The following is a 16,271-nucleotide window of genomic DNA, read 5'->3' on the forward strand; positions in this document are numbered from 1 at the left end:
AGCATGGCCAAAAGTGGTCAATGGCCATGCTTTTATGAGGGTGGCGATAGATTAGAGATTTGGCCATTTTTTTTGCCACGCTTTAAAAGCGTGGCGAAAAGGCTCAACGGCCACGCTTTTGTAAGGGTGGCAATTGATTAGAGAAAAGGCCACATTTTTTTTGCCACGCTTCAAAAGCATGGCCATAGAGAGAAATAAGGATGTTTTAAAAGCGTGGTGACAGGGTTTCATTACGGCCACGCTTACAAAACGTGGCTATATGCTGGTACACTTTTGCCACGCTTTAAAAGCGTGGCCAAAAGTTTCTTTTCTGCCACGCTTCAAAAGCGTGGCCGTAGAGAGCAACAATAACGTTTTAAAAGCGTGGCGAGAGGGGCCCCAACCGATTGACCCAAACCCGGCTCCCAAAACCGGATCCCAACCTGGTGATGAGCGGATAATTTATACGCTTTTTGGCATTGTTTTAGTATATTTTTAGTATGTTTTAGTTAGTTTTTATTAGTTTTTAATTAAAAATTACATTTCTGGACTTTACGATGAGTTTGTGTGTTTTTCTATGATTTTAGGTATTTTCTGGCTGAAATTGAGGGACCTGAGCAAAAATCTGATTCAGAGGCTAAAAAAGGAATGCAGATGCTGTTGGATTCTGACCTTCTTGCACTCGAAGTGGATTTTCTGGAGCTTTAGAAGCCCAATTGGCGCGCTCTCAATTGTGTTGGAAAGTAGACATTCTGGGTTTTCCAGAAATGTATAATAGTTCATACTTTGCCCAAGAATTGATGGCCCAAACCGGCGTTCCAAATCAGCTTCAGAATTCCCGGCATTTATCGCCGGAACTGGCACAAAAGTTGGAGTTAAACGCCCAAACTGGCACAAAAGCTGGCGTTTAACTCCAGAAAAAGTCTCTACACATGAAAGCTTCAATGCTCAGCCCAAGCACACACCAAGTGGACCCCGGAAGTGGATTTTTACGTCATTTACTCATTCTTGTAAACCCTAGGTCACTAGTTCACTATAAATAGGACTTTTTGCTATTGTATCTTCATCTCATGACACTTTACATGTTTCATATTGTACCTTCTACGGCATGAGTCTCTAAACCCCATGGTTGGGGGTGAGGAGCTCTACTGTATCTTGATGGATTAATGCAACTACTACTGTTTTTCATTCAATCATGCTTGCTTCTATTCTAAGATATCACTCGTTCCTAAACTTGATGAATGTAATGATCCGTGACACTCATCATCATTCTCACCTATGAACGTGTGCCTGACAACCACCTCCGTTCTATCTTAGATCGAGTAGATATCTCTTGGATTCCTTAATCAGAATCTTCGTGGTATAAGCTAGAATTAATGGCGGCGTTCAAGAGAATTCGGAAGGTCTAAACCTTGTCTGTGGTATTCTGAGTAGGATTCATGGATTGAATGACTGTGACGAGCTTCAAACTCGCGATTGTGGGGCGTTAGTGACAGATGCAAAAGAATCACTGGATTCTATTTCGACATGATCGAGAACCGACAGATGAATAGCCGTGCTGTGACAGAGCGCGTTGAACATTTTCACTAAGAGGATGGGAGGTTACATTGACAACGGTGAAACCCTACATACAGCTTGCCATGGAAGGAGCCTTGCGTGTATGAAGAAGAAGACAGTAGGAAAGCAGAGATTCAGAAGATAGAGCATCTCCAAAACCTCAACCTGTTCTCCATTACTGCAAAACAAGTACTTATTTCATGTTCTTTTACTTTTCACAATTAAACCTGATAATTATTGATATCCTGACTAAGAGTTACAAGATAACTGGTGGACGAAATTGTGATCACATGTTCTTTATACTTTGGTGAGTTTACTCTTAGGGCACTGTTTATTTTCACAACTCCGTTCAACTAACCAGCAAGTGTACTGGGTCGTCCAAGTAATAAACCTTACGTGAGTAAGGGTCGAATCCACAGAGATTGTTGGTATGAAGCAAGCTATGGTCACCTTGCAAATCTCAGTTAGGGAGATTAAAGGGTAATTGTGATTATTGGAATAAATAATAAATAAAAAGGAATAATAAAAGGGATAGAATACTTATGCAGATTCATTGGTGGGAATTTCAGATAAGCGGATGGAGATGCTGTAGAGCCCAAGGACGCCTGCTCTCCTACTGCTTCTACTCAATCCTTCTTACTCCTTTCCATGGCAAGCTTTGTATAGGGGTTCACCATCAGCTGTGGCTACTTTCATCCTCTCGGAAAAATATCCTATGCGGCTGTCACTCGCACAGCTAATCAGTCTGGAGGCATCACCCATGGTTGATGGCTACATCCCATCCTCGCAGTGAAAGCTAATGCTCACGCACTCTGTCACAGTACGGCCACTGGTTGGTTCCCGCTCCTACTGGAATAGAATCCCTTGATTCTTTTGCGTCTGTCACTAACGCCCAGCAGGTTACAAGTTTGAAGCACGTCACAGTCATTCATTACCGGAATCCTACTCGGAATACCACAGACAAGGTTAGACTTTCCGGATTCCTAGGATCCTACTCGGAATACCACAGACAAGGTAAGACTTTCCGGATCCTCATAAATGCCGCCATCCATCTAGCTTATACCACGAAGATTCTGTTGGGGAATCTAAGAGATACGCATTCAAGCTCGGTTGCATGTAGAACGTAAGTGGTTGTCAATCACGCGCGTTCATCAGTGAGAATGATAATGAGGGTTATCTAACTCATCACATTCATCATGTTCTTGGGTACGAATGAATATCTTGGAATAAGAATAAGAGAGGAATTGAATAAAAGAAAATAGAACTTCATTAATACTTGAGGTACAGCAGAGCTCCACACCCTTAATCTATGGTGTGTAGAAACTCCACCGTTGAAAATACATAAGTGAAAGAGGTTCAGGCATGGCCGAATGGCCAGCCCCCAAAACGTGATCAATGATCTCCTAAGATGAAGAATAATACAAAACTGAGACCAAAGATGTCTAATACAATAGATAAATGTTCTATATATACTAGACTAGCTACTAGGGTTTACATGAGTAAGTAATTGATGCATAAATCCACTTCCGGGGCCCACTTGGTGTGTGATTGGGCTGAGCTTGATCTATCCACGAGCTGAGGCTTCTCTTGGAGTTGAACTTCGAGTTATTACATGTTTTGGGCGTTTAACTCCGGATCATGACGTTTTTCTGGCGTTTAACTCCAGACAGCAGCATGAACTTGGCGTTTAACGCCAAGTTACGTCGTCAATATTCGAATAAAGCATGGACTATTATATATTGCTGGAAAGCCCTGGATATCTACTTTCCAACGCCGTTGAGAGCGCGTCAATTGGAGTTCTGTAGCTCCAGAAAATCCATTTCGAGTGCAGGGAGGTCAGAATCCAACAGCATCAGCAGTCCTTTTGTCAGCCTTTTTCAGAGTCTTGCTCAAATCCCTCAATTTCAGTCAGAATTTACCTGAAATCATAGAAAAACATACAAACTCATAGTAAAGTCCAGAAATGTGAATTTAACATAAAAACTAAGGAAAACATCCCTAAAAGTAGCTCAAACTTACTAAAAACTATATAAAAACAATGCCAAAAAGCGTATAAATTATCCGCTCATCACAACACCAAACTTAAATTGTTGCTTGTCCCCAAGCAACTGAAAATCAGATAGGATAAAAAGAAGAGAATATACTATAAACTCAGAAATATCAATGAATATTAATTATAATTAAATGAGCGGGACTTGTAGCTTTTTGCTTCTGAACAGTTTTGGCATCTCACTTTTTCCTTTGAAGTTCAGAATGATTGGCTTCTCTAGGAACTTAGAATTTCGGATAGTGTTATTGACTTTCCTAGTTAAGCATGTTGATTCTTGAACACAGCTACTTATGAGTCTTGGCCGTGGCCCTAAGCACTTTGTTTTCCAGTATTACCACCGGATACATAAATGCCACAGACACATAACTGGGTGAACCTTTTCAGATTGTGACTCAGCTTTGCTAGAGTCCCCAGTTAGTGGTGTCCAGAGCTCTTAAGTACACTCTTTTGCTTTGGATCACGACTTTAACCACTCAGTCTCAAGCTTGTAACTTGGACCTTCATGACACAAGCATATGGTTAGGGACAGCTTGATTTAGCCGCTTAGGCCTGGATTTAATTTCCTTGGGCCCTCCTATCCATTAATGCTCAAAGCCTTGGATCCTTGCTACCCTTGCCTTTTGGTTTTAAGGGCTATTGGCTTTTTCTACTGCTCCTTCTTTTTCTTTCTCAATTTTAGCTCCATTTTTTTTTCGAATGCTTCTTCTTTTTCACTGCTTTTTCTTGCTTCAAGAATCAATTTCATGATTTTTCAGATCCTCAATAACATTTCTCTTTGTTCATCATTCTTTCAAGAGCCAACAATTTTAACATTCATAAACAACAAGATCAAAAGACATATGCACTGTTCAAGCATTCATTCAGAAAACAAAAAGTATTGTCACCACATCAATATAATTAAACTAATTTCAAGGATAAATTCGAAATTCATGTACTTCTTGTTCTTTTGAATTAAAATATTTTTCTTTTAAGAGAGGTGAAGGACTAATGGATTTTATTCATAGCTTTAAGGCATGGTTACATACTAATGATCATGAAATAAAGACACAAAACATAGATAAACACAATAATTAAAAACCAAAAACAGAAAGAAATAAAGAACAAGGAATGAATCCACCTTTAGTGGCGTCTTCTTCTTGAAGGACCAATGATGTTTTTCAACTCTTCTATGTCCCTTCCTTGCCTTTGTTGCTCCTCCCTCATTGCTCTTTGATCTTCTCTTATTTCTTGGAGAATGATGGAGTGCTCATGATGTTCCACCCTTAATTGTTCAACATTATGGCTCAAATCTTCTAAGGAGGTATTGAGTTGCTCCCAATAGTTGTTGGGAGGAAAGTGCATTCCTTGAGGCATTTGTTGATGATGCACTTCCTCATGTTCTTCTTGAAGGCCGTGAGAGGCTTCTCTTGCTTGCTCCATCCTTTTCTTTGTGATGGGCTTGTCTTCTTCAATGGAGACATCTCCTTCTATGATAACTCCAGCTGAGTAACATAGATGGCATATAAGATGGGGGAAGGCTAGCCGTGCCATTGGTGAAGGCTTGTCGGCTATTTTGTAGAGTTCATTGGAGATGACTTCATGAACTTCTATTTCCTCTCCAATCATGATGCTATGAATCATGATGGCCCGATCCACATAACTTCAGATCGGTTGCTTGTAGGGATGATGGATCTTTGGATGAACTCCAACCATCCTCTAGCTACAGCTTGAGGTCCAGTCTTCTTAGTTGGACTGGCTTGCCTTTGGAGTCTACTCTCCATTGGGCGCCTTCCACACAAATGTCCCTAAGGACTTGGTCCAACCTTTGGTTAAAGTTGACCCTTCTGTGTAGGGGCGTTCATCACCTTGCATCATGGGTAAGTGAAACGCCAACCTCACATTTTCCGGACTAAAATCCAAGTATTTCCCCCTAACCATTGTGAGATAATTCTTTGGGCTTGGGTTCATACTTTGGTCATGGTTCCTAGTGATCCATGCATTGGCATAGAACTCTTGAACCATCAATATTCCAACTTGTTGCATGGGGTTGGTTATGACTTCCCACCCTCTTCTTTGAATTTCATGTCGGATTTCCGGATACTCATTCTTTTTGAGCTTGAAAAGGACCTCAAGGATCACCTTCTTCTTTGCCACAACATCATAGAAGTGGTCTTGATGGCTCTTGGAGATGAATCTTTCCATCTCCCATGACTCGGAGGTGGAAGCTTTTGCTTTCCCTTTCCCTTTTCTTGAGGAAACTCCGGCCTTAGGTGCCATTGGTAATGGAAAAACAAAAAAAACTTATGCTTTTACCACACCAAACTTAAAATTTTGCTCGTCCTCGAGCAAGAAAGAAAAGAAAAGTAGAAGAAGAAGAAGAAGAGAATATGGTGAAGAGGGGGAGAAGTAGGTTCGGCTATATGTGAGAAGAAGGGTTATTGTTGTGTGAAAATGAAGAAGAATGGGAGGTTATTTATAGGGAGAGGGGAGGGTATAGGTTCGGCCAATTTGGGTGGGAATGGGTGGGAAAGTGAATTTGAATTTTATGGAGGTAGGTGGGGTTTATGGGGAAGAGGGGGTTGATGTGAATGGTGAATGGGGTAATTGGGAAGAGGAATTGAGGTGATTGATGAAGAAGATGTTGGGAAGTGTGACATTGGGGAAGAGTAATCACATTCACAAAAACTAGGATTAGGAGGTAAGGTGTGAATATGTTAAGTGGGGATCCTGTGGGGTCCACAGATCCTGAGGTGAGGATCCTGTGGGGTCCACAGATCCTGAGGTGAAAACAAATACCATTCCTTCACCATATAGGCATGTAACATGCCTCCATGCATCATCCTGGCATTCAAACGCCCATTTGTGCATGTTCTGGGCGTTCAACGCCCATGTAATGCATGTTTCTGGCGTTGAACGCCAGTTTCATGCTTGTTTCTGGCGTTCAGCGCCAGATTGTCCTCTTCGTGCACCATCCTGGCGTTTAACGCCAGGTTGTTGCTTGTTTTGGGCGTTCAACGCCAGAATGGTGCTCTGTTCTGGCGTTGAACGCCAGACAGATGCATCTTACTGGCGTTGAACGCCAGTCTGCGCTACCTCTAGGGTGAAAATTTTTTTCTTTTGTTTTTGACTCTGTTTTTAATTTTTTTTTTTGATTTTTTTCGTGACTCCTCATGATCATGTACCTAATAAAACACAAAAATAACAAAGAAACAAAATAAAATAAAATTAGATAAATAAAATTGGGTTGCCTCCCAACAAGCGCTTCTTTAATGTCAATAGCTTGACAGTGGCTCTCATGGAGCCACATGGTGATCAGGTCAATTTAGTGTGTAGTCCCAACACCAAACTTAGAGTTTGGATATGGGGTTTGAACACCAAACTTAGAGTTTGGTTGTGGCCTCACAACACCAAACTTAGAGTTTGACTGTGTGGGCTCTTCTTGACTCTGAACTGAGAGAAGCTCTTCATGCTTACTCTCTTTTGTCACAGAGGGATGGCCATGTGCCTGAAACACAAGGTAGTCCCCATTCAATTGAAGGACTAACTCTCCTCTGTTGACATCTATCACAGCTCCTGCTGTGGCTAGGAAAGGTCTTCCTAGGATGATGCATTCATCATCTTCCTTCCTAGTGTCTAGGATTATGAAATCAGTAGGGATGTAAAGGCCTTCAACCTTTACTAGCACGTCCTCTACTATTCCATAAGCTTGTCTTATGGACTTATCTGCCAATTGTAATGAGAACAAGGCAGGTTGTACCTCAATGATCCCCAGCTTCTCCATTACAGAGAGTGGCATAAGATTTATCCCTGACCCAAGATCACATAGAGCTTTTTCAAAGCTCATGGCGCCAATGGTGCAAGGTATTAAGAACTTGCCAGGATCTTGTTTTTTTTGAGGTAGAGTTCTCTGAATCCAAGTATCTAGTTCACTAATGAGCAAGGGAGGTTCACTTTCCCAAGTCTCATTACCAAACAGCTTGGCATTCAGTTTCATGATAGCTCCTAAGTATTGAGCAACTTGTTCTCCAGTCACATCTTCATTCTCTTCAGAGGATGAATATTCTTCAGAGCTCATGAATGGCAGAAGGAGATTTAAAGGAATCTCTATGGTCTCTAGATGAGCCTCAGATTCCTTTGGATCCTTAATAGGAAACTCCTTCTTGCTTGAGGGACGTCCCAGGAGGTCTTCCTCACTAGGATTTTCGTCCTCCTCCTCCCTATTGTATTCGGCCACTTTGATTAAATCAATGGCCTTGCATTCTCCTTTTGGATTTTCTTCTGTATTGCTTGGGAGAGTACTGGGAGGAGTTTCAATAACTTTCTTACTCAGCTGGCCCACTTGTGCCTCCAGATTTCTGATGGAAGATCTGGTTTCATTCATGAAACTGAAAGTGGCCTTTGACAGATCAGAGACTATATTAGCTAAATTAGAAGTATTTTGTTCAGAATTCTCTGTCTGTTGCTGAGAAGATGATGGATATGGCTTACTATTATTCAGCCTGTTGCGTCCACCATTGTTAAAACCTTGTTGAGGTTTTTGTTGATCCTTCCATGAGAAATTTGGATGATTTCTCCATGATGAGTTATAGGTGTTTCCATAAGGTTCACCTAAGTAATTAACCTCTGCCATGGCAGGGTTTTCAGGATCATAAGCTTCTTCAGAAGCTACCTCTCTAGGACTGTTGGATGCATGTTGCAATCCATTCAGATTTTGAGAGATCATGTTGACCTGTTGAGTCAACATTTTGTTCTGAGCCAATATGGCATTCAGAGCATCAATTTCAAGAACTCCTTTCTTCTGAGGTACCCCATTATTCACGGAATTCCTCTCTGATGTGTACATGAACTGGTTGTTTGCAACCATGTCAATGAGTTCTTGAGCCTCTTCAGGCGTTTTCTTCAGGTGAATGGATCCACCTGCAGAATGGTCCAATGACATTTTCGAAAATTCAGAGAGACCATAATAGAATATATCTAATATGGTCCATTCTGAAAACATGTCAGATGGACATCTTTTGGTCAACTGCTTGTATCTTTCCCAAGCTTCATAGAGGGATTCACCATCTTTTTGTTTGAAGGTTTGAACATCCACTCTCAGCTTGCTCAGCTTTTGAGGAGGAAAGAATTTATCCAAGAAGGCAGTGACCAGCTTATCCCATGAGTCCAGGCTATCCTTGGGTTGTGAATCCAACCATACTCTGGCTCTGTCTCTTACAGCAAAAGGGAAAAGCAAGAGTCTGTAGACTTCAGGATCAACTCCATTCGTCTTTACAGTGTCACAGATCTGCAAGAACTCAGTTAAAAACTGATAGGGATCTTCAGATGGAAGTCCATAAAACTTGCAGTTTTGTTGCATTAAAGCAACTAGTTGAGGCTTAAGCTCAAAGTTGTTGGCTCCAATGGCAGGAATGGAGATGCTTCTTCCATCAAACTTGGATGTTGGCTTTGTGAAGTCACCAAGCATTCTCCTTGCATTATTATTATTATTTTCGGCCATCTCCTTCTCTTGTTCGAAAGTTTCTGAAAGGTTGTTTCTGGATTGTTGTAATTTAGCTTCTCTTAATTTTCTCTTCAGAGTCCTTTCAGGTTCTGGATCAATTTCAACAAGAGTGCCTTTATCCTTGTTCCTGTTCATATGAAAGAGAAGAAAACAAGAAAAGAAGAGGGATCCTCTATGTCACAGTATAGAGATTCCTTTATGTTAGTAGAAAAAGAAAGGGGGTATAAGAAAGAAGAAGGATGGATTCGGATTTTTGGATGAAGAGAGGTGAAGAGAAGTGTTAGTAATTAATTAATTAAATAGAAGAGGAAGAGAAGAGAGGGAGAAAATTCGAAAATAATTTTTGAAAAAGAGGTTAGTAATTTTCGAAAATTAAAGACAAAATATAATTAAAATTAAAATCTAAAACAAAAAGAATTTTTGAAAAAGAGAGGGAGAGTTTTCGAAAATTAGAGAGGGAAAAGTGGTTAGGTGGTTTTGAAAAAGATAAGAAACAAACAACAAGTTAGTTAGTTGATTGAAAAAGATTTGAAATCAAAATTGAAAAAGATAAGAAGATAGGAAGTTAGATAAGATATTTTGAAATCAAATTTTGAAAAAGATAAAATTTTTGAAAAAGATAAGATAAGGATAAAATAAAAGTTTTAAGAAAAAGATATTTTGAAAAATATTTAATTTTTAAAATGACTTAACTAACAAGAAACTACAAGATAAGATTCTAGAAATTAAAGATTGAACCTTTCTTAACAAGAAAGTAACAAACTTCAAATTTTTGAATCAATCACATTAATTATTAGCATATTTTCGAAAAAATGATAGAAAGATAAGAAAAAGATTTTGAAAATATTTTTAAAATTTTCGAAAATAATAAAGAAAATGAAAAAGATATAATTTTTGAAAAAGGTTTTGAAAAGATAAGATTTTTAAAATTGAAATTTTGACTTGACTTGTAAGAAACAACTAATTTTAAAAATTTTTTTGACCAAGTCAACCCAAAATTTCGAAATTTTGGAGGGAAATAAGGAAAAGATATTTTTTGATTTTTGAATTTTTAATTATGAGAGAGAAAAACAACAAAAATACTTAATGCATGAAATTTTTAGATCAAAACAATGAATGCATGCAAGAATGCTATGAATGTCAAGATGAACACCAAGAACACTTTGAAGATCATGATGAACATCAAGAACATATTTTTGAAAAATTTTTGATGCAAAGAAAACATGCAAGACACCAAACTTAGAAATCTTTAATGCATGGAAAATATGAATGCAAAAGTGCACATGAAAAACAACAAAAGACACAAAACAAGAAAACATCAAGATCAAACAAGAAGACTTGTCAAGAACAACTTGAAGATCATGAAGAACACTATGAATGCATGAGATTTTCGAAAAATGCAAGAAAATTTTTAAAGCATGCAATTGACACCAAACTTAAAAATCAACACAAGATTCAAACAAGAAACACAAAATATTTTTGATTTTTATGATTTTCTAATTTTTTGGATTTTTTTTTTCTAATTTTTTTTTCGAAAATATTTTTGAAAAAAAAACGAAAAAGAAAAGAAAAATTTTGAAAAAGATTTTTGAAAAGAAAATTACCTAATCTGAGCAACAAGATGAACCGTCAGTTGTCCATACTCGAACAATCCCCGGCAACGGCGCCAAAAACTTGGTGGACGAAATTGTGATCACATGTTCTTTATACTTTGGTGAGTTTACTCTTAGGGCACTGTTTATTTTCACAACTCCGTTCAACTAACCAGCAAGTGTACTGGGTCGTCCAAGTAATAAACCTTACGTGAGTAAGGGTCGAATCCACAGAGATTGTTGGTATGAAGCAAGCTATGGTCACCTTGCAAATCTCAGTTAGGGAGATTAAAGGGTAATTGTGATTATTGGAATAAATAATAAATAAAAAGGAATAATAAAAGGGATAGAATACTTATGCAGATTCATTGGTGGGAATTTCAGATAAGCGGATGGAGATGCTGTAGAGCCCAAGGACGCCTGCTCTCCTACTGCTTCTACTCAATCCTTCTTACTCCTTTCCATGGCAAGCTTTGTATAGGGGTTCACCATCAGCTGTGGCTACTTTCATCCTCTCGGGAAAATATCCTATGCGGCTGTCACTCGCACAGCTAATCAGTCTGGAGGCATCACCCATGGTTGATGGCTACATCCCATCCTCGCAGTGAAAGCTAATGCTCACGCACTCTGTCACAGTACGGCCAATCACTGGTTGGTTCCCACTCCTACTGGAATAGAATCCCTTGATTCTTTTGCGTCTGTCACTAACGCCCAGCAGGTTACAAGTTTGAAGCACGTCACAGTCATTCATTACCGGAATCCTACTCGGAATACCACAGACAAGGTTAGACTTTCCGGATTCCCAGGATCCTACTCGGAATACCACAGACAAGGTAAGACTTTCCGGATCCTCATAAATGCCGCCATCCATCTAGCTTATACCACGAAGATTCTGTTGGGGAATCTAAGAGATACGCATTCAAGCTCGGTTGCATGTAGAACGTAAGTGGTTGTCAATCACGCGCGTTCATCAGTGAGAATGATAATGAGGGTTATCTAACTCATCACATTCATCATGTTCTTGGGTACGAATGAATATCTTGGAATAAGAATAAGAGAGGAATTGAATAAAAGAAAATAGAACTTCATTAATACTTGAGGTACAGCAGAGCTCCACACCCTTAATCTATGGTGTGCAGAAACTCCACCGTTGAAAATACATAAGTGAAAGAGGTTCAGGCATGGCCGAATGGCCAGCCCCCAAAACGTGATCAATGATCTCCTAAGATGAAGAATAATACAAAACTGAGACCAAAGATGTCTAATACAATAGATAAATGTTCTATATATACTAAACTAGCTACTAGGGTTTACATGAGTAAGTAATTGATGCATAAATCCACTTCCGGGGCCCACTTGGTGTGTGATTGGGCTGAGCTTGATCTATCCACGAGCTGAGGCTTCTCTTGGAGTTGAACTTCGAGTTATTACATGTTTTGGGCGTTTAACTCCGGATCATGACGTTTTTCTGGCGTTTAACTCCAGACAGCAGCATGAACTTGGCGTTTAACGCCAAGTTACGTCGTCAATCTTCGAATAAAGCATGGACTATTATATATTGCTGGAAAGCCCTGGATGTCTACTTTCCTACGCCGTTGAGAGCGCGCCAATTGGAGTTCTGTAGCTCCAGAAAATCCATTTCGAGTGCAGGGAGGTCAGAATCCAACAGCATCAGCAGTCCTTTTGTCAGCCTTTTTCAGAGTTTTGCTCAAATCCCTCAATTTCAGTCAAAATTTACCTGAAATCATAGAAAAACACACAAACTCATAGTAAAGTCCAGAAATGTGAATTTAACATAAAAACTAAGGAAAACATCCCTAAAAGTAGCTCAAACTTACTAAAAACTATATAAAAACAATGCCAAAAAGCGTATAAATTATCCGCTCATCAATAACCATAGCTTACTTCAAGCCGACAATCTCCGTGGGATCGACCCTTACTCACGTAAGGTATTACTTGGACGACCCGGTGCACTTGCTGGTTAGTTGTGCGGAATTGCAAAAGTGTGACTGCAATTTCGTGCACCAAGTTTTTGGCGACGTTGCCGGGGATTGTTCGAGTTTGGACAACTGACGGTTTATCTTGTTGCTTAGATTAGGAATATTTTATTTTTGTTGGTTTAGAGGCTTTTAGTTGAGTTTAGTTTCATATTTTAAGTTTGGTGTCTTTTGTGCTTTTATTCACTTAAAAATTTTTCAAAAATTTGTTCTTGGTGTTCATCTTGATCTTCAAAGTATTCTTGGTGTTCATCTTGACATTCAAAGTTTTCTTGTTTGTTCTCTTTGTTTTGACCTAAAATTTCTAAGTTTAGTGTCGATTTGTTGTTTTTCTCTTCCCTCATTAAATTTTAAAAAAATCAAAAAAATATCTTTCCCTTATTTTATTCATAATTTTCGAAATTTTGCATTAATTTAGTCAAAGATTTTCAAAATCATATCTTTTTAAATTGCAATCATATCTCCTTAAATCATATCTTTTAATTTCTTCAATCATATCTTTTTTTTTTTTTGCAATCATATCTTCTTAAGCACATCTTCTTCAAAACAGTTTTCAATCATATCTTTTTTATTGCTCTTTCCAAAATCTTTTTAATCAATTAATTAATTTAGTTTTCAATTTGCTTTTATTGCATTTCCTTCTAATTTTTGAAAGTTTTATTTTATCTTCAATTTATTTTGTTTTATTTATTTTCGGTCACATTTAATTAAAATAAAAAAATAAAAATAAAAATAAAAATAAAATAATATCCGCATCATCTCCCTTTCTCCATCATGGACCTAAGTGGAATTGAGCAGTCCAGAAGGACTCTGGGGTCATATACTAACCCCATTACAGCTGCATATGGGAGTAGCATCTGTATACCTCCCATTAAAGCAAGCAGCTTTGAGCTAAATCCTCAACTCATTATCATGGTGCAGCAAAATTGCGAGTATTCCGGTCTTCCACAGGAAGAACCTACTGAGTTTCTGGCACAGTTCTTACAAATTGCTGACACAGTACGTGATAAAGAGGTGGATCAGGATGTCTACAGATTATTACTATTTCCATTTGCTGTAAAAGATCAAGCTAAGAGGTGGTTGAATAACCAACCCACAGCAAGCATAAAAACATGGAGACAGTTATCAGACAAATTCCTGAATCAATTTTACCCTCCAAAAAGGATGACACAGCTAAGGCTGGACATCCAAGGCTTTAAACAAGAGGATAATGAATCCCTTTATAATGCCTGGGAGAGGTACAGAGATATGCTAAGAAAATGCCCCTCTGAAATATTTTCAGAGTGGGTACAGTTAGACATCTTCTACTATGGGCTTACAGAAGAAGCTCAGATGTCTTTAGACCACTCAGCTGGTGGATCTATACATATGAGGAAGACGATTGAAGAGGCCCAAGAGCTCATAGATACTGTTGCTAGAAATCAACATCTATACTCAAGCAGTGAGTCCTCTATAAAAGAAGAAGCTATGGCAGTAACTACTGATCCTAATCCTCAAGAACAGATTGTTGAGCTTAATCAGCAATTACTCCTGATGACAAAATAGTTAGCAGAATTTAAAGAGATGCTCCAAGAAACCAAAATTGCTAACAAGAATATAGAATCACAGTTGAATAAGACAAAACAGCAGCTATCTAAATAGATAATAGAAGAATGTCAAGCAGTTCAACTAAGGAGTGGGAAGACATTGAATAATTCAGCTCAAAGTGGCAAAAAGCCAAGAAAGGAACAACTAACAGAGGATAACCAAATCATTACCCAAAATCCCTCTGAGGACAGTAAGAGCCCAGAGAGGAATGATTTTGGCGTTCAAACGCCAGAAAAGGGTAAGAAAGTGGCGTTAAACGCCCAATGGGTAGCCAAGTCTGGCGTTCAAACGCCACAAAGGGGTCAGACACTTGCAAGTGCTGATAACAACCCCCTTAACCAGGCTTCTCCAACCACTTCTGTAGGAAATAAACCTGCAGCAACTAAGGTTGAAGAGTATAAAGCCAAGATGCCTTATCCTCAGAAACTCCGCCAAGCGGAACAAGACAAACAATTTGCCCGCTTTGCATACTATCTCAGGACTCTTGAAATAAAGATTCCGTTTGCAGAGGCACTTGAGCAAATACCATCTTATGCTAAGTTCATGAAAAAGATCTTAAGTCATAAGAAGGGTTGGAGAGAAACTGAAAAAGTTTTTCTCACTGAAGAATGCAGTGCAGTCATTCTGAAAAGCTTACTAGAAAAGCTTAAAGATCTAGGAAGCTTTCTAATACCATGCACATTAGAAGGTGCTTGTACCAAGACAGCTCTATGTGACCTTGGGGCAAGTATCAACCTAATCCCTGCATCCACTATCAGAAAGCTCGGCTTGACTGAAGAGGTCAAACCAACCCGGATATGTCTTCAACTTGCTGATGGCTCCATTAAATACCCATCAGGCATAATTGAGGACATGATTGTCAAGGTTGGGCCATTCGCCTTTCCCACTGACTTTGTAGTGCTGGAAATGGAGGAGCACAAGAGTGCAACCCTCATTCTAGGAAGACCCTTCCTAGCAACTGGATGAACTCTCATTGATGTCCAAAAAGGGGAAGTAACCCTGAGAGTCAATGAGGATGAGTTCAAGTTAAATGTTGTCAAAGCTATGCAGCATCCAGACACATCAAATGACTGCATGAGCGTTGATATTATTGACTCCTTGGTGGAAGAGATCAATATGACTGAGAGTCTCGAATCAGAACTAGAGGACATCTTTAAAGATGTTCAGCCTGATTTGGAGAAACCAGAGGAAATAAAAGAACCTCTGAAAATTCCTCAGGAAGAGGATAAATCCCCTAAACCTGAGCTCAAACCACTACCACCATCCCTGAAATATGCATTTTTGGGAGAAGGTGACACTTTTCCGGTGATCATAAGCTCTGCTTTAAATCCACAGGAAGAGAAAGCACTAATTCAGGTGCTGAGGACACACAAGACAGCTCTTGGGTAGTCCATAAGTGATCTTAAGGGCATTAGCCCAGCAAGATGCATGCACAAGATCCTATTAGAGGAAGATGCTAAGCCAGTGGTTCAACCACAGAGGCGGCTAAATCCAGCCATGAAGGAGGTGGTGTAGAAAGAGGTCACTAAGTTACTAGAGGCTGGGATTATTTATCCTATTTCTGATAGCCCCTGGGTGAGCCCTGTCCACGTTGTCCCCAAGAAAGGAGGCATGACAGTGGTTCATAATGAAAAGAATGAACTGGTTCCTACAAGAATAGTTACTGGGTGGCGTATGTGTATTGACTGCAGAAGGCTCAATACAGCCACCAGGAAGGATCATTTTCCTTTACCATTCATAGACCAGATGCTAGAGAGACTAGCAGGTCATGAATATTATTGCTTTTTGGATGGCTATTCAGGTTACAACCAAATTACAGTAGATCCTCAAGACCAAGAGAAAATAGCATTCACATGTCCTTCTGGAGTGTTTGCCTACAGAAGGATGCCTTTTGGTCTGTGTAATGCACCTGCAACCTTTCAGAGGTGCATGCTCTCTATCTTCTCAGATATGGTAGAGAAATTTCTGGAAGTCTTCATGGATGACTTTTCAGTATTTGGAGACTCATTCAGCTCCTGCCTTAACCATCT

General features: G+C 39.3%; 1 non-coding gene across 1 annotated transcript; it reads left to right on the plus strand.

Annotated features, from left to right (window-relative positions):
• The first annotated feature begins 8,562 nt into the window (after nucleotides 1-8,562).
• Nucleotides 8,563-8,666, plus strand: LOC130977617 (small nucleolar RNA R71). The gene has a single exon (XR_009085303.1). It is a non-coding gene; the product is annotated as a small nucleolar RNA R71 (small nucleolar RNA).
• The last annotated feature ends 7,605 nt before the right edge of the window (nucleotides 8,667-16,271 follow it).

Source organism: Arachis stenosperma, chromosome 4, assembly GCF_014773155.1.
Source record: "Arachis stenosperma cultivar V10309 chromosome 4, arast.V10309.gnm1.PFL2, whole genome shotgun sequence".
NCBI lineage: Eukaryota > Viridiplantae > Streptophyta > Magnoliopsida > Fabales > Fabaceae > Arachis > Arachis stenosperma.